The 18,280-nt window shown below is 46.9% G+C and overlaps 1 protein-coding gene and 1 non-coding gene across 3 annotated transcripts in view; both read left to right on the plus strand.

The window, feature by feature from the left end:
- Window positions 1-18,280, plus strand: part of exp (expansion) — a 315,831-nt gene that overhangs the window by 60,674 nt on the left and 236,877 nt on the right. The gene's annotated exons all lie outside the window — the stretch shown is intronic.
- Window positions 1,539-1,610, plus strand: TRNAL-CAA (transfer RNA leucine (anticodon CAA)). The gene has a single exon. It is a non-coding gene; the product is annotated as a tRNA-Leu (tRNA).

An 18,280-nucleotide genomic window follows, 5' to 3' on the forward strand; every position in this document is an offset into this window, starting at 1 on the left:
TTCAAATACGTTTTAACTCTACTCTCTCTCAAGCGGTGCAGCTTTTCAGAGTTAGGAAATCCGGCACATCCCGTGTGACTGTGGAAATCGCTTTTTTTCGAAGCATTGAGCGAAGATCTGTTTACATCACATTGTTGGCACTTGATATAAAGTCATGTACGTGATTCATTTCGTCTTGTGAAACTCCTTGTTTGTCATGCGTGCACGTGCATTCTCGTACGTAACGAAAGTACAACGATGACTTCGCAACGTTTGCATCATGTCATTTATTTCACTCCACTCTTCTCATCAGCACTGGGTCTTTTCATAGGCGAAAGTACACCAAAGTCCTCGTTTTGTTCCTCAATAAATTAACAATTGATTATTATCGAAGAGTATGACCCCATTTCTGCCTATGTATGCATATTCTGATCCCCCTTCGCATCGATACCCGTTACGAGAGTGTATGTAACATTCAAACTGACCACCTCGCACCGACACGGGATAGCGGTGACCGCACCCGTGACCTCCCCCTAAATCACAGTGCAACATGCCGGCTTGGAAGCGTCGGCCGAAAGCGACCGTAATATATACGCCCTGTAAATGGGTGGCGGTTCTTAACGAGAGCCGTGATTGATTGCGGGCGCACCTTGCTTCTGGGCATGGCTTACCTTCCGACAAGTCTGAGCGGTGGTCGGAGCGTGTGCTCGTTAGGGGGCTGGTATGTAGGTATGGTTAAGAAAGCGAGGGAGCAAGAATAAAAATTGACAACAACAAGGCTACCAATGCACACTCCTTCTCGCGAGACGTGCTGAAACCGTAGCCATGGCATAGCTTCGCCGCTGGTCGTGCGGGTTTGTGATAAGTGCGATAATCAGCGCTCGCCACACGTGTATGTGTGTACGGTCACCAATTGTAGAGGTAATGACCTGTTTTCTTCATTTATTGAGTGTGCACCCGTTTTTCAAAGAGAAATTTTATTTATTTCAAAGGGCAATGAATATAATGGATTGACAAAATATAGTAATATAATATAATAGTATAATATTAATATAAGAAGTGATTGTAATAATATTAGAGTATTATATTACCAACATGAGCTCCCGCTTTTCGTTGATGTTGATTGCCTCCGCCATTTCATTCATGCCTCTCTTCTCGAACACGCAGCTGAGTGCATGACGTACATGGTGTGGCAAGCCTTGTGTACTCGCGACGTTATTCTGCCCGCATAGCCTTTTTTTATTTAGTCATTTTTTCTATCCTGCTCACGCGATTAATATTTGTCTTGCTTCCTTCCTCTTGCGTTTTTGTGTATGTACACGTACCTATAGCATACACAAATAAGAACACCCCCCATTTACAAGCCTTACAAGCAATATATATATATATATATATATATATATATATATATATATATATATATATATATATATATATATATATATATATATATATATATATATATATATATATACGAGATCTAACAGACAATCATGCCAAGAAATGTATAGGGGAAGTTATTCATATATAAACCCAATAAAGTGGCTGGTGGTATAGCCGCCGTGATAGCTCAGTGGTAGAGCATCGAGCGCAATATTCGAAGGTCGTAGGTTTGATTCCTGTTCACGGCAAGTTATTTTGTCACCCACTTTTCTTATTATTTACATTACATTGGTTCTAATAACTTCTCCTATGCACTCCTTGGCATTATTGTCTGTTAGATCTCATTAATATTGTGTCAAAACACGGAAAAACGAGCCCTTTGGTATAGAGTTCTTTCCCTTATATATATATATATATATATATATATATATATATATATATATATATATATATATATATATATATATATATATATATATAGTTCCCATAGGTTTTCCATAAATGCAGCATTCATTACGGGTCGGCATCTCCATGCTACAGTTTACAAGGTCTCACTCTTCTGAATGACCGGCGGTTCCATCTATATGCGGACAAATTACAGTAGATGTTTTAGTAGAGTAATTTCCCCGGCGACGTCACAGTAGTTACATGCCAGCGAAATTAAGCCAATGTTGCGGCTTCCGATGCCTCGATTTTCGGCTACGTGTTCCAAGTGGTGTGCGTAGTGAACCATAAAAAAAAATCTTTTTTTCTCAGCATGAAGTGGATGAACGTAGGGAAGAAAATAGAAACGACGACAGAGTATATACGTTGCCGTCGCGTGGACATCGTTTTGCAATGTTCTGGCGAACGCCAGTGGGCGTATATAGACGCGATGGCGGGGGTCCCGACAGAGTTGGTGCACACATGCACTTCCCGACCAGACGCGACGGGGAGGGCGGGCGGGAAACCCCGAATCGTTTTCAAGGAAACGAGGCATCTTTCCAGCCGCCCACCGGGCTAAGTAAGGGTCTCCTCTAAATGCAGCCAGCAGCGAACTATGCGCCATAAAGCGTACAGCTAGGAGCGTTAAAATGTACTCAGCGTATGCAGGTTTGTTTGCGTCTGCTACGTATTCGATGCCGGCAGTTCACCATAGAAGACGGGGGGCTGGACAAACACTGTGATAGAAGAAAAATGAGCGCCCAAATGGCGGCTAAGAGGATAAAATATGGAGTGGCGCTGCGGTGCTCGGCGGGACACGCTGCTTCCATGCAGTGCACATGTGCAGTGGTGCTCTTAAACTTGCAAGAGAACGGTGACCCGTTCTGTCCTCGAATGCGGGTCAAACAATGGAGCGTGCATTTCAGGCATAGCCGGACAAACGGCGCACAGACGACAAAGCTTCAAGTATATCTGCCGCGGCGTCAATAACGGGAGTAGAGATGACCTTCTAGAATCTGTGTTTTCAGGACGACAGACAGGCGGGTGCGCGTCGTTTGCGATACTTTAATTTTATTGTTTAGTCTCATTCGCTTCTTTTCTTTATTTTTATCTTGGAGTGCGTGCGATCCCAGAGGGCGCTGTTGACCCGTATGTAGTAGAGTTACTGTATATACTGCCTTTGGGTAGCATAAAAGTAGCATAAATGTCCAGTAACTCTCAGAGTATGTAGCTTCCTTAACGCGTCGGAATATTAGGTTATCAGGAAACAGTCATAAAGCGACCGAACGGACTGCCCCAGTACGCTTTGAATACGCAAGAATGATTCAGGAAGCTATAAAGACAGCGGCGACACGGCGTTGAAAACTTGGACTTTCTAGATAGAGCAGACATACCAGGAAACTGGCGGGGAAAAAACTGTCTCTTTGGGTGTCCGCTGACATGCGGACCATCTTCGCTTAGCAGGGGCGTGATTTAAATGATACAATATGGCAAGACAACCTTCAAAAAAATTCAGCCAGCCATTTCACCTGCCTCTGCGCATTTTTCGCCTTTCCATTCGTTCGTGCGTCATACAATTATGCGGTGTCAATGAACTCACGTGGTTCTTCTAATTGTAAATATCGTTTATTAGAAACGAAGACTGAAAATGTTTTACACGTTGTCTCTCTTCAAACGATTGCGCGGAAAAATCTCAGTTTCAGTTGCAATGTTTCTGTTTTGTTAATTTAGACCAATCGAAAGATTCAAGTCACAAGGACCTATGAAAAAAAAAAGGGGTTTAATTGATGCGTCACACCGTAACAAATCTGACATCCTGTGCATGTGTTGCAGGCTTGTTTCATATGCTATACGCCAGTAGTATAAGCTTTCCATGCTAGTTCATCCAGCTTGAAAGCTTCTCCTACCCATCTGCATGCTATAGATGCTAAATGTAAGAACTCCTTTTGTCCGAAAACAGAATCTCAGGTCTGCGGTACAGCGTCCTTCAGCGGCTAAGTTACATGGTGTGCGCGCTTCGATTTCTGCATTTACTTTAGTGGAACTGAAAGTAAGTTACGTCATTGAAACAATGTTGAAGAAACTGAGGAGGGATGATCAAGCAGTCCTGTCAACTTTCCAGCATTTAGAAGAAAAAAAAAGAAAAGAGAGGAAAAGTTTAGGACAACAGAAACACCACTGTTCATGCCGTTAGCGTATGAACAGTTTTGTGTAGCATAAGTATTTGAGATCACGTTTGCGAAAAATGTTCACCGATGATTATAACTGCCTAATGGGAATTCTGAACGCAGCGTCTCTTTAGGGCAAGGCCTACTGCGTTCGAAGCTTTCGCTTTCCGCGATGTATTTACTACGCCATAAACATATCTTTTCCTGATATAGGACAGCACCCACAATGTAATTACTGGTCTTTCCGCGCGAATAAGTGTGGTACCCGCCTAAGATCTATATGGGCACCAAGTTGATAAGTTGATGCTGCATGTGGTTCACGGTTGACGATGAAGAATTATCGCTGGTCACTTAGTATGCGGGAGACATTGAAGCACACTAGTTTGCGCAATAAGCAATCTCTGATGACTGGTTGCCATTTCACTCATCTGCCGCGCTATACGTCAAATCACTCAATGCGATTCTTTGCTCGACATGACGGTGTACAAGGCCTTTTTTTTTTCAAGTGTGCTGCGAGCACCAGCGCAACTTTGGCGTATAATACTAGACTGCCACGCATATGAGCAGGATTTGAAAACTATTCGATGCTTATAATTTTTTTTTCATTTCATTTTTTTTCATGGCACCTATAAGAGCTGCGCTCTGAAATCTTGTAAAATAGAAAAATACTGGCGCTGATTCTGGCATTGCCTTAGTCACAGCAGCAATCACTTTCAAAAGTTGGGTTGTACACCTGAACAGCAGTGAACAAAGACAGACTAATTAATTAAACCAGAAGAGGAATGTTTTCAAACGTTATAGAAGAAACAGAGGGAAAGGGACCTAAAACCACTTTAGGATTTGAAGCAGGGCGCTGCGATAATTTCTAATCGACGAAGATGCCTGCATAGTCCACATAATAATAATAATAATAATAATAATAATAATAATAATAATAATAATAATAATAATAATAATAATAATAATAATAATAATAATAATAATAATAATAAACAGCTATATGATCAGAAGGCACGCTGTAATGCGCGAAGCTGCGTAAATTTCGTCCACCAGGGACTCTTTATCGCGCACCTAAACTTAAGAGCCTTTAGCGTTTCGCCTTCATTAAAATACGACCGCTGTGGCAATGTTGGAATCCGCGACCTTCTTATCAGCAGCCAGAAGCCGTAATATCTGTGTACCACCGCAGAGACCACATTATATATTCACGCAGGAAACTCAGTTGCCAAGCGCCGCAGTTACTGCACTACCAGGTAAGGCGTGGTGTCACGTCAAAGTTGGCCGCGCATTGCTCATGCCCGTCGTTAACAAGAAGCGAAGTTTCTTCGATTCGTTGCTGCAACTTATCTTGCTTGCTGGAACCGCAACAGCGTCAAATGGATCAACAGTGGTTAAACAACCTTCGCAGGAAGAGGCAAACGTAGCACGGCAAGAAGGTTTCGCGTTAATTTTGGTTCGATCACTGTTGATCCATTCAAGCAACCGACTTTCTATGAACCGTAATCGTCCTCAGATTCCCAAATGCGACACAAAGCAATGCCGGTTGCTTCATCGCGGCGTGTCGCTTCGCGGTGTCTCATTTCATGCCGACACGTCAACTTCTAAAACTGATTTCTTTCATTCCTGTTCTACAAGCGCTAAGTGGAAGTGCAATGATCGCCTTAGTTAATGGTTGCGAAACGCGCGTTTCGCTTAGCTACGCATATTGTCCGTCTAAGGAGGCGATCTTCAGAGAAGGGAACTATTTAGAAACACTTGACCGCCGAGCCGAGCGATTCGATTCGTGGGGTTTAACGTCCCAAAACCACCATATGATTACGAAAGACGCCGTAGTGCAGGGTTCCGGAAATTTCGGCCACCTGGGGTTCTTTAACGTGCACCCAAATCTGAGCACACGGGCCTACAAGCCGAGCCGAGCGAGATACACAGCTATAGTGTAAAACAGCGTGAACGCAGTCCGCCTGGTGCCTCAATGCCTATAGATTATCATTCCTATTTATGTAACTATAATTTCTAGTTGACTTTATTTTTTTTCGTATTTCTCATACACCGCCATGTGTCATGGCTCCGTTCCCAGGAAACTAGTAGTGTGCCATATTGCGTTCACTATCTTTCTGTCTCGTTCAGTTTTCTAGTTTCCTGCCCTGTTGAGCCGAGCCACTGCAGTGTCGTGGCCGTATGTCTATTGTAGGACGCAAAGCGTGGGGTGTCTATCTGCGGCCCCTTAGCCAGTGTTCCGGAGCGATCACAGGCGCATACTGCAGACTTATGTCTGCCGTGGTGGATCAATGGGTGTACGGTGCTCGGCTGCCGACCCGAAGGTAGCGGGTTCGAATCCCGGCGGTCGCATTTTGGTGGAGGCGAAACGGTTGAGGTGCTGTGCGATGTCATTGCACGTTAAAGAGCGCCAGACGATCGAAATTTCCGCAGCCCTCCACTACGGCGTCTCTCATAATCATATGGTGGTTTTGGGGCGCCTAACTTCAGATATTAATATTGTTATTAGAGACTAGCTCGCGAACAGCTTCCCTCCGATATTATTTTTTTCCTGTGGTTAATGTCAATTTTTTTAGTTGACCACATGTTAGACCTTTAGCTACACCATCGGTTAGTTAGTGCATGATCTCTAAATATCAAGCTGGGATACATAGTGAATGAAGGGGAGGGAGGAAAGAACAAGGAATAATTATTAGTGGGCAGGTATAACAAGATTTTATTGGATTTGTTGATTGATATTTGAAGTTTAACGTCCCAAAACCACTGTATGATTATGAGAGACGCCGTAGTGGAGGGCTCCGGAAACTTCGACCACCTGGGGTCCTTTAACGTGCAACCAAATCTGAGCACACGGGCCTACAACATTTCCGCCTTCATCGGAAATGCAGCCGCTGTAGCCGGGATTCGATCCCGTGACCTGCGGGTCAGCAGCCGAGTACCTTTGCCACTAGACCAGAGCGGCGGGAAAGATTTAATTGGGTACCATAAGGTAGACATAACTGCATATATGAAACTCCCCCCCCCCCCCCCTCCCGTCGTATGTAACAAGTATAACATTTTGACCTCCAAAGTGGTGCCGTTGAGAGACTTCTTCTGTGAGTTGTTGAACAATAAAAAATAGTGCTCAATGTACATGTCAATGGCTGCTAATGGGAAATGAGAGACAGGCGCATTCGGCTTTTAGTTAACGCGCAAGCTGCGATCACCATCAGTAGCCAATGGCATGTACATTGAGCACTATCTGACAAGAAAGGGTTGCTACGTTACACTCGCTGGGTGTAACCTTCTTAGCTTTAGAAAGGTTTAGCGAGCATTGAGCCGCAGTGGCATGAATACAATGAACTTGTATATACCATGAATGAACTAGAGGGGGTTAAAGGGGGGAAGCAGATACGAAGCGCAAGCCGCAAGAAAGTAAAAGCCGAATTGTCCGCCTCTCATTTCCCAATAGCAGCCATTGGCATGTACATTGAGCACTATCTGACTGAAAAAGTTTGCTACGTCATACTTGCTGGGCGTAACCTCCTTCGTTTTCGAAAGGTTTAGCGAGCGTTCGGCCGCAGTGCCATGAATACAGTGAACTAGTATATACCATGAACTCGAGGTGGTTGAAGGTGGGAAGTGGACCCGAAGCGCAAGCCGTAAGAAAGTGTGCGTGTGCCACCTCTCGTTTAGTCCGTGGAATGTCCGCTGGATGGCGGTGCTTCTATATGGGGAATATATGATGAAAAGATGCGAGATGGTGGTACTTGGAGTGTTGAATAGATGGACGAACGGACACGTAGACAGATGCGTGGATGGACGCATGAACGGACGCAGGGGCGGCTGCATGGACGAATGCAGGGACGGACGCACGAACAGACACACGCACGGACGGGCTGATGGACGCATGGACGGTCACACTGACGGACGCATGGACGGACGGAAGCAAGAACGAATGGACGGACGAATTCTTCGCCCCACTCTCCATCATTCACTCCGTGGATATGCTGCCTTTTTTTTTATTCGCTGCGGCGGAATTTTCGCTCGCCGTCTTGCTTAGCTAATATGTCGACGAAATATTTGAGATTTGTTTTTTTTTTCCATGACGTACGAAATGTTAGGCAGTGTATTGAAACAGAAAAGTGCGTTGTGCAAGCATTTCGTCGAACGCAAGGCACGTCAACTGAAGAAAAATGTTGTAAGCTTGTGTTGCTGGTCGGACATGCACTGCTTGCACGTATGAACTAACTGTACTAACCATCGAGTACATCAGTGCCTATCTCAATGACGAATTCGTCTCCATTGAACAGCCTACGTGATAGGTTCAAATTGAGTCGATACTAACCAGAGCCATCGGTGGTGCACTAAGGCCTTCGGTTGTCCTGTGGACCGCACACTACCATCTAATGCATTTAAGTACAAGCGAACGCAGCTGTGTCAGCCACACATTCTTGCATCCTTTTGCTGTAGTTGGATACAAAAGGGACTGGGCAGATAAGCTTGCGGCGCGGCGTCGCTGGCTCTCTGGCTTCCAACAGACACATGTATCCCTTCCTTCCTTCCTTCCTTCCTTCCTTCCTTCCTTCCTTCCTTCCTTCCTTCCTTCCTTCCTTCCTTCCTTCCTTTCACACACACACACACACACACACACACACACACACACACACACACACACACACACACACACACACACGCTCGCGCGCGCAGAAACACATTGATAGTAGCCTGCTCCACTAAATAAAATGCTTTGAACTTAGTTGCAGACTGCCACGTCACGTTGAGCGTTGTTCACATCAAGATCACCAAGGGGCACCACGGAGTGCTCCGTGGAATTGTGCGGGTTACGCTACAGTACACTGTAATTACACTGCGTGCCTGCTGCGTGCAGACCTTTCCCAAATGCTTGTCTTGAAGCGACCTCTACTCATACCTTTCAATTAGAGAGGCTTTCCGACAGTGGCGCGGGCGGCGACTTCAACGACCTTGCCCCGCAATAGCGTTGCTCGTCTCCGTAAGGTTTCCCCGCCACTGCCTACAACCTCTTCAAAGTGGGAGTGGTAGCCCGTGGGGTCAGTGGCCGTGGTCACTGCCACCGCAGCTCACAGCGGCCCTAAGCAAACATAAACCGCCGCCGAGGAGGACGGCGAAAGGGCGCGGATTGTGTGTGCGCGTGTGTGCCACCAGGCCGAAGAGCGCTGCTGTGTGCACCCCCTTCTCTGACAGGACGCGGGGGTGCCTCTCTATACCGCGGCACCCGACTTCGTCGACTGCTCCACACCGCCGAGTTTGCGTGAAGAAGAAGGAGAGTCCGAGATCAAATCGCGAGACAGTTCTTTGCTCTCGCACTAGAACAGTCTCCCAGCAAGATTGTCGTCTTCATTTGTGGCGCTACTAGAGTTGAGACATAAGCTCATATATACCGGACAGTGGCGCGACTCTCTGTAAAGATGCGTACTCCCGATCGGACGGAGATAACCCACGCACCTTTCCCGGATGTTTTTGCGAGTCGGTGTATCCTCGGCCATGCGCGGGCTTGCCCGTGCTGCACGGAACTAGGCTTCGCTCCAACCGCTCTCCTGCAGCGTAGACAGCGAAAGCATGGAGAGTGGGGAGAAGTGCCGTGCACGCGGCGCGCACGCGCGTCTCTGTGTGTGCTTTGCGGGCGCGCATGGGCGCCGCTGGACGCCGCGTGACTCGCACTGCCGGGTGCCGTTCTTTATGAGAAGGGCCGACGTCTAGACGAAATCAAGACAGTTCGCCCCCTTGCTTGCCGACCAGATGACCACCGGCCCTCGCTTGGCCTTTTACAGACGGCCGTTTTCGTTGCGTGGTGCTTGCCTTTTAGTTGCGGCTATTTCGAGTGCACCCGGCTGTACTCGGCGTGGCACAGAATAGCCGCACTGCCTTGATTCAGGAAGATAGTGGATGTGTCGATGCTGTGTGCCGAAGGTTTCGCGTTGCTTCTTCAAGGGGCAGTAAAGGAAAACTACGAACAGCTTTTCACATATAAGTTGTGCTCTGAGAACTCTACTGTGGTGAATTTCTTTATTTTTCTTTATTGCAAGTTTACTACTAGAAGCTGAAATCAAGGCCAAACTTCATTTCTAAAGTTCGTGCCAAATTCTGGACATGTGACATCGTGAATTTATAAGCGTTTCTTTTTATTTTATTTTTTTTTTGGGGGGGGGGGTCAACATGGCGGTTTGCTGTAACAGCCACTTAAACTATGAACTTTTCCGCACATATACGAAACCTCTGCTACTTTTGTGGAGGTTACAGAAGATATTGCACACAAATATTTGACGATTGTTATTAATGCATTGAGTAGAGGTGCGCATTATCTGCGTTTACACCTGCGTTCTTCGTTATTTTCTTTCCTTTCTTCTTTTCCTTTTCTTTCCTCCAATCTCCTTTCCACGCGTGTTTCCCTCTCCCGACGCTGCACGGCAGGGGTTGTGCTCCTCTATACGTGGCAGTTCTCAGCCTGTTTCCATTCCTAATTCCTATGTTCATGTTTTCCGTGTATCCAGACCAAATCATAAAATAATATATACCTATTCAATTTATTATGTGAACTGTGGTCACAATGGTGTATGTGGCAATGTGAGCACTCAGGCAGCGTTTGCTGTTTGACTGTTTAATTTCGTAGGCAAAACAGGCGTTAGGGGGAGCAAACGCACAGGTCATGTAGGTATACGTACATGCAGGCAGCGTGCAACGGCTTTAACGCGATAGCGTTAAAAAGCTCGTTCCGCAGAGAGAGAGAGAGAGAGAGAGAGAGAGAGAGAGAGAATAGAGAGGAAAGGCAGGGAGGTCAACCAAGCTTGGCTCGGTTGGCTACCCTACACTTGGGGTGGGGGGAAAGGGGAATAAAACTCTGCGTCGGGCTCGGCGTCCGGTGTACATGCTTCACAATACAGCATAGCAGTAATAATGCATAGTACAAGCGTACTTGGCTAACATCCGGCGTCAGAACTGTGATATGACAACGAAGTCGTGGTTCAAAGCCAGCTACCCATTACAAAAAGCACACACGTTGGTGCACGTATTCCCTTAAAGTCATGTAGCGAGTGCGCAGCAAGCTGGAAAAGATTTCCCGCGCATAATTGCTCAAGGTTTAAAGCATGTAACCCATCACACCGGATTCAGCCATATGCGAAGGCTTCACTGACTTAAACTACTTTTAACTTTTTTATTACACTATATAAATCCGCAATAAAAAAATGTATGCACTAATTGGTTGAAGCACACGCCCTACAGAGACAGGATATCGCTAATGCCTTACCTCTTAAAGGCGAAGCTTGATGGTCACCTCATTTTTCGTTCGGCTATGAACGCATCCCGGAAGAAGCGTAAGTTTTAACAAGGTATTGTGTCCGGTGCCACCTAATGAAGTTGACACGTTCTCATTGGTACCGGCTTACTTTTCTCTGACACTGGCTGCACGATTTGCATGCCTAATTAAGTGAGACGATCGTGCAGATCATGGTGAAACAGTAAATTGGAACTTAGCTGGTTAGATCGAACCGTAAAACGCCGGGAAATAAGACATATAAAAATTTACTTAAAAAAAAGAGATCACGTCGTGATCAAATAGATGGTGTATTAAGAAATGCATCCTAAAATGCCTAAAATTGGAGATATCAGTGACATTTACCCGATAGCTTCGGCTATGCATTCTACTGCACCAAAGAGACACATTAAGAAAACTAGCGATAATAATTACGGTTCCACTTATAAAAAGAAATAATGAACTGCCTAATTAGACTGGAGATCAGGTCTAGAGGGAGAATTTAGGTGCATGCTGTAAAGAGCCCATAGACTACGGAATGCATAGCTACTATTTTTTTCCAGACTTCTGGAAGAAGTCGACATTGTTATTTAGTCGTCTGAACATTTCAGTGAACGAAGGCAAAGTTAAAAGTGAGCATGTCAAGCCCGCGCAGTAATATCGTCAAGCCTGGCGCATCCCAGTGGGGTATAACACGTGTACAACCAAAGAGAAGGGGTGCGTCAAGCAATTTGGGAGACGACCCAAATGGACGTCCATTTAAGGTGAAGTGTACCATATACTTCTGGTCTTTCCTCCTCTTTATTTTCATCTTTTTGGGGGATCTTTCCCGGCGGAGACAGACACCTTCAAGGAAACAAGGAAACGGAACAGCCCTGATTGATGGGCTCGCGGGGAAGGTGCGAAATGGGTGTTTTTGTTTTTCTGCTCGGATGCGCGCGGAAACAAACCACCCCGCAGTGACAAGGTCCGACCCACGACCGCCGCCGCCTTACGGCAGAGGAAGCTGCCAGCGTCGGCGATGCCTCGGTCGCGCCGCTGTGTTCCTGCCACGCATTTCTCGTCGTGGACGCCGAGAGTGAAAGTAGGAAACGGCGCGGAAAGAGGCACGAGAGACACGAACTCGTGACCGCTAATTGCAGTGCGGCGCCGTGTGCGCTATGCAAGGCTGACGGCGTGCAGGTAGCGGAGGTCCCGTAGTTGCGGTTCGCAGCGACCGCATAGGAAACGGAATGAAGACGGAACTCCTTCTGAGTATACGAGCATACTGCACACCTGACGAAACCAGACGCGCCCACGGCGGTGCATCCAAACGAGCTTTGAATAACAAGAAGAGAGACAAAAGTAAAACGCGGCGTCCACCAAAGCACCCCTCACCTCCAAAAACGTGGGATGACTTGTCTCCCCTAATAATGCCGCGCGCGGATGCAAGAAACGACGACAGATGGCGGAATATGCAAGACAGGAACAAGGGGACGGCCCCACGCGTTGCCTACGCGCGTCGTCTGTAGCTGCTCTGCCACACGGTCTTCTTCCCTTTGGAGGGCGAGAAAATGCATTTCGCGGTTGGCGCGCGTAGGAACAAACCATAACCGTGCTGAAACAGGATGCCTCGCCGGCTCTCACTTGGTTAGTTTTAGTCTTAGCATCGCAGTTCGCACCTTGCTTCGCCGGACGCTGGCTGCGGAGTTGAAAAGGGGGGGACGTGAATAACACGACACGCAAGCTACGAGCAGGCATCGTAATTACCCCCCCCCCCTTCACCACCGCAAGGGGTCGTCGTACGCTTACGTGCTGACTACAGCAAAAAGTGATGTCTCCGCCTGGTATGATGTGACGGCGCAGCGGCTAGCGTTAAACCGTGCGCGTTATGGCGACCCAAGGAAAAAAGGCGTGTCGTCGTTAGTTGTCGAGTGCCGCGGACGCATCTTGCTATTTGTTGTTGTTTTTTTGTCTCATTACGCTGGTGCGGAAATTCCTCGCGCTTGCGCTTAAAAACAGGTCCTGTCGTGGTTATGAAGTAATAGTTAAGGGCCTAGAAAAAAAGTGAAAGGGAACGTTAAAGCTTTTCTTCTGTAAAGGAATGGGATGGGGTCATAAGACATATCGGAACCATCGCAGTGTTCCGTTGTTACGAAGAGTTAAACGTCACAAGTCCGCGCACTGCTTCCTGGTACGCTTCGAGTTGGCGATTAAAGTACGCGGCACTGTGAATGCTCCTACTACTTTGTGTCTACGCTCACAACGCAACTCCGAGCTCAAACTACATTTGTGCTAAACGCGCTATCCCAGGCGCAATGCTTGAAAGATGAAGATTAGTCAGAGAAGAGAAACAGAAGCGCCACACGTTACATTCGCTTTTCATTATTTTGGGACGCGCAACCGTAAGGTATGTTTAATCAGGATGTCAAAGTTCACCAAGTTGAAAGGTTTAACTGCTGCTATAAAATTTCAGGTATACCACTCAAGAAAAAAAGAACTAGAGAAGAAATATATCTTGAAACTCGCACTAAGCCGCGCAAGGCTTGAAACAGAGAAACTCGATGTTTCTGAAGACAAATCGGCTTGCATTTAGGTTGATTCTAGTCCTTAGATAGGCGATGCAGGTCGTTTCGATGTCGCTTCTTTGTCATTGCCAGAATTCAACAGGTATAGAGCTAGGTTGCTTCAGCGTTTATTCTCAGCGTGCAGAGGTTCAAGTTGAACCTCGCACAGACGCACTCGTTACACGTATGTCTACATTCCAGAGACAGCAGTCTCGCGCTCAAACGAAACGTTCACACCCGATGATTATATGATGATGATCGCATCTGTCGTCGATGTACGGGCTTGTCATTGTTGGCGTAGGTCTTCCATCTCTCCGGGGTCTTCTCGCAGCCGCCATTTCTTTTCCCTTACTTTAGTATTGTTGTTCAGACTCGGACTCTTCGGATCACTGGCGTCGCTTCTGGCCATTTCTTGTTGGGCCAACTGTCGCGTTTTTCATTTTAGTTGACCAGAGGTGTGAAATGAAACTGACCGATGTTCTGTGGCGCATACTCATTTGCGATGTTGATGTTTTTGTTATAGGTCGCACACACAAATTACGGCAAGCTTAGTTTCGCTGTTTAATATTAATGTCTTTGAATTGCTTAGTGTTTCACTGCCCAGCTCGTCATCACCGCAGTGAAGTGGCACCGCCGGATTAAACTTGTTCAAGCTTTGGCGTCTGAATTCGTTCGGCCATAATCGACATCATGCGTGGTCTGCTCGACGAGCTTGAATTCCGTGTTTTGGATTGAATTGGATAAACTTTAATTTGGTCCTCCAAAACACAGATCACTGTGTTGCGGGCAGCTCCCACGTGGGGACTGAGATGCCAAGCTCCTCAGCCGCCTCGCGGGCTTGGTGGCCAGCCCAGTGCTGGTCTGCCAAGGACAAGCTGTGAATTGCCGCCTCCCATGTTTTCTTGTGGCTAACAAAGAGCGCAAACCTCTCCCTGTTTGCAAACAGCGTGACGTCACTGCTTGCCCACCATCCCCTCCCTCCGAAGAAAGTTCCATCGGCAACTCGGCGGGATCCTTCTGCGTGGCAGCGCTGCGTGTGTATGCGTTCCTTCGACAGATATTTCTGTGATTCGCTATTCAGATATTTTAAAAGGAAGCGTTGTTGCATATGGTGCACAATTCCGTTAGGTTAACATGTGGAAATTTGCGTGTCGTAGATGGCAGCCATACACATACTACAGATAATGTTGTTGCCACTGTGACATAAAGTTTGAGCTTCAAAAAAGAGAGCTAGCCCCAAACACTGCACTACTGTACGCGCTCAGCCACCAGCGGGGCTGTTTTGCCAACCACCGCCTTCATGTGCGTCGGTGACCCCGGTAGATGTCTATATCTATACGAGCTCTCCGGATGTAGAAAACCATGGGTAGATGCCATGGTCCGAGCCCGGGCGGCACACTTGAATATCCTACACGTTTAAAGAACAGTTAGGAACGCCTGTCACGTTTTAGGGGCGAAGCTCTTTATAGCGGCACCCGTACGTCCCTAGTAGCCGTTGTGGTATGTAACAAGTATAACATTTTGACCTCCAAGGTGGTGCCGGTGAGAGATTTCTTCTGGGCGTTGTTGAACAATAAGAGATAGTGCTCAATGTACATGCCAATGGCTGCTAAGGGGGAATGAGAAACAGGAGCATTCGGCTTTCAGTTAACGCGCACGCTGCGATCCCCATTAGCAGCCATTGGCATGTATATTGAGCACTATCTGACAAGAAATGGTTGCTACGTTATACTCGCTGGGCGTAACCTCCTTAGTTTTAGAAAAGTTTAGTGAGCGTTGAGCCGCAGTGCCATGAATACAATGAACTAGTATATACCATGAACTCGAGGTGGTTAAAGGTGGGAAGTAGACACGAAGCACAAGCCGTAAGAAAGTGTGCGTGTGCCTCCTCTCGTTCAGTCCTTAAAAGTTCCGCTGGATGGCGGTGCTTCTATATGGGGAATATATGATGAAAAGATGCGAGATGGTGGTACTTGGAGTGTTGAATAGATGGACGAAAGGACACACAGACAGATGCATGGATGGACGCATGAACGACGGATGCGTGGAAGATCGCAGGGACGGACGCACGAACAGACGCACGCACGGACGGGCGGATGGACGCATGGACGGTCGCACAGACGGACGCATGGACAGACGGAAGCAAGAACGAATGGACGGACGAATGTTTCAACCCACTTACCATCATTCACTCCGTGGATATTCTGCCAATTTTTAAAGAAGCTTCTAGCAACTCTTTAACACAGAGAGAAAGAGCAAGGGAGAGAGAGAAAAAAATTGCAGGGTCCCTTAGGCACTTGCCTAAGACGTCCTCAACGGCGATGTCACTGCCCTTTTTTTGTTTTCAGTTGTTTATTATTATTATTATTATTATTATTATTATTATTATTATTATTATTATTATTATTATTATTATTATTATTATTATTATTATTATTATTAAACATCATTGGTTTTACGTTTCGAGACCATGATATGATCATGAGGTACGCCATAGCAGTGGGCTCCGGAAATTTCGATCAGCTGGTGTTCTTCTACGCGCACTGACAGCCCATAGCAGCGCACCTCTCCATCGAAATGCGACCGCCACGACCGGAATCTAACTCGCAATCTTCAAGTCAGTAGCCCGAGCTGAAACCGTCATACCACCGAGGCAGACTCACGCTGAAATGTTCCTCTACGGTCCGTTATGACAGGCCTTTTTTCGCTGAAAAACCACAGTGTGCTGGGTCGCCGTGTCATGATCCTGTTAGGATAAATGTGCCCGCGAATCATCGTGCGCAAGAAATATATCTATTCCTCTTAATTCTTATTCTATTTCAGGTAGCATTGTGAGGAAGGTAGGACACCTGCGGCTATGTACGTATGAGGCGTTGAACAAGAAGGAAACCACGAATATTTGTTTTCGTGGCCCTCAAAGAAATCAACCAATTCAATCTATTCAGAAGAAAAATGTGGCCCATTTTTGGCCCTCGGTTTTTAGGGAAATGCATACGGGGCTGGATGGCTTTCGATTTATTACCCCTTTTTTTATTTATTTTGTCCAGTCTGCGTAGTCTATATGGTGTCCGTACAACGCGCGTTATATTCAATGTCATCCGGGTATCAGCGCACGCGCTGCGTCACGCACGTACCGACGAGGCAGCGGCGCCAACCGCGTCGCAGCGTCCTCCTTCATGCTCGGCCTCGAAGACGTTCGTCCCTGCAGCGCCGGTTTTCCCACGAGGCGTTCACTGCGGCGGCGAAGGCGAAACGCGGTGTAAATCAGGCCGCCTTCGCCTCGGTTAGCTTCTCCGCATTGCCTCATGCTCCGCTGGCCGTGCGGCGCGGCAAAGGGGCCGCCACCACCGCTCGAAACCGGACACGTTCGCAGTGCGTTCGTACACGCGCGAAATATTTGCTGTTGCGAATCTGCCTCGAGCCACCGCTTGCAGAGGATACGCGGGCAGCGAGGAATCGGTAGTGGGCGGGAAGGTGGCGTAATTCGTGTCAGCCTCGGTGGGACTGAGCCAAAAACTCATTGACGCAATAAACGTACTTTTTCTCTAAATCTCTTTCACCGTCTACGTAGCGCTAATCTCTTATGTGTAGTATATTCAACAGTGTTTATTTTAAAGGTACCTTTTTGCTGCTGCTGGTGTAAAACGACGCTGATGTTTTTTCCGCGTCACCATCAGATATTTCTGGTGTTCACGCGATTATGACAGTCCACTGCAGCTGAGCTATTGACACATCTACCATGTTGCTTTTCTCCAATACTTCTTCTTGCTGTCTTCGTCTCTTTCGTGAAGGCTTTCTCTTACTGCCACTTTACATTTATACGGTGAAGATTAATCTATAATCGTGAAAAGCGGTTCTTCAGTTGCATCTTTTTTTTTTGGGGGGGGGGGGGATATATTACCGTTTTATAAGCAATGAGGTGAGTCGACTACGTGGTTCACGCGTGGAAATGTAAGGTACAAATTTTAAGATTTTTGCGATCAGTGATCTGATCTACCTGCCGCCAACATATGGTGAGTTAATCAGGAGGTGAGCGTTGACAGGGTCGTTGCCTGGTCAAGTGTTTCTGCATTAGGCGCTCTGCAGTTCTGGGGGGATGCCTTATTCGAATCCTTGTGGTAGCGACTTGCTTCATAACGATGGCTGCGTGAAACAACTTCATGTAGCGTGAATGAACTGACATTTCAAGCAAACAACGTAAGCGGACACCGGGGGGCCAGTTAGCGCCACACCGGGAGGAGTCTTTATGAGCCCGTTCTCGGGACAGCATGGCAGCGCAGCTAGTGCGCGTACCACCACCACGAGAACCAGAAAGTGCGCCTTTCATGCAAGTGCTCATCCTTTCCCCGGTTTACAGTGATTAGATTTGTTTGGAGAAAGATCTGAAATTTTAGCGTTCTCCAGATAAAAAGTAATTTATCATGGCACCTCGCGAACGGGAACGCCAAACAAATGTTGGGTGAACATAGGTAAGAAGATGAACGTTGCCCGTGAAGCGAACCAAAGCGTGG

Source organism: Rhipicephalus microplus, chromosome 2 (assembly GCF_043290135.1).
Source record: "Rhipicephalus microplus isolate Deutch F79 chromosome 2, USDA_Rmic, whole genome shotgun sequence".
NCBI lineage: Eukaryota > Metazoa > Arthropoda > Arachnida > Ixodida > Ixodidae > Rhipicephalus > Rhipicephalus microplus.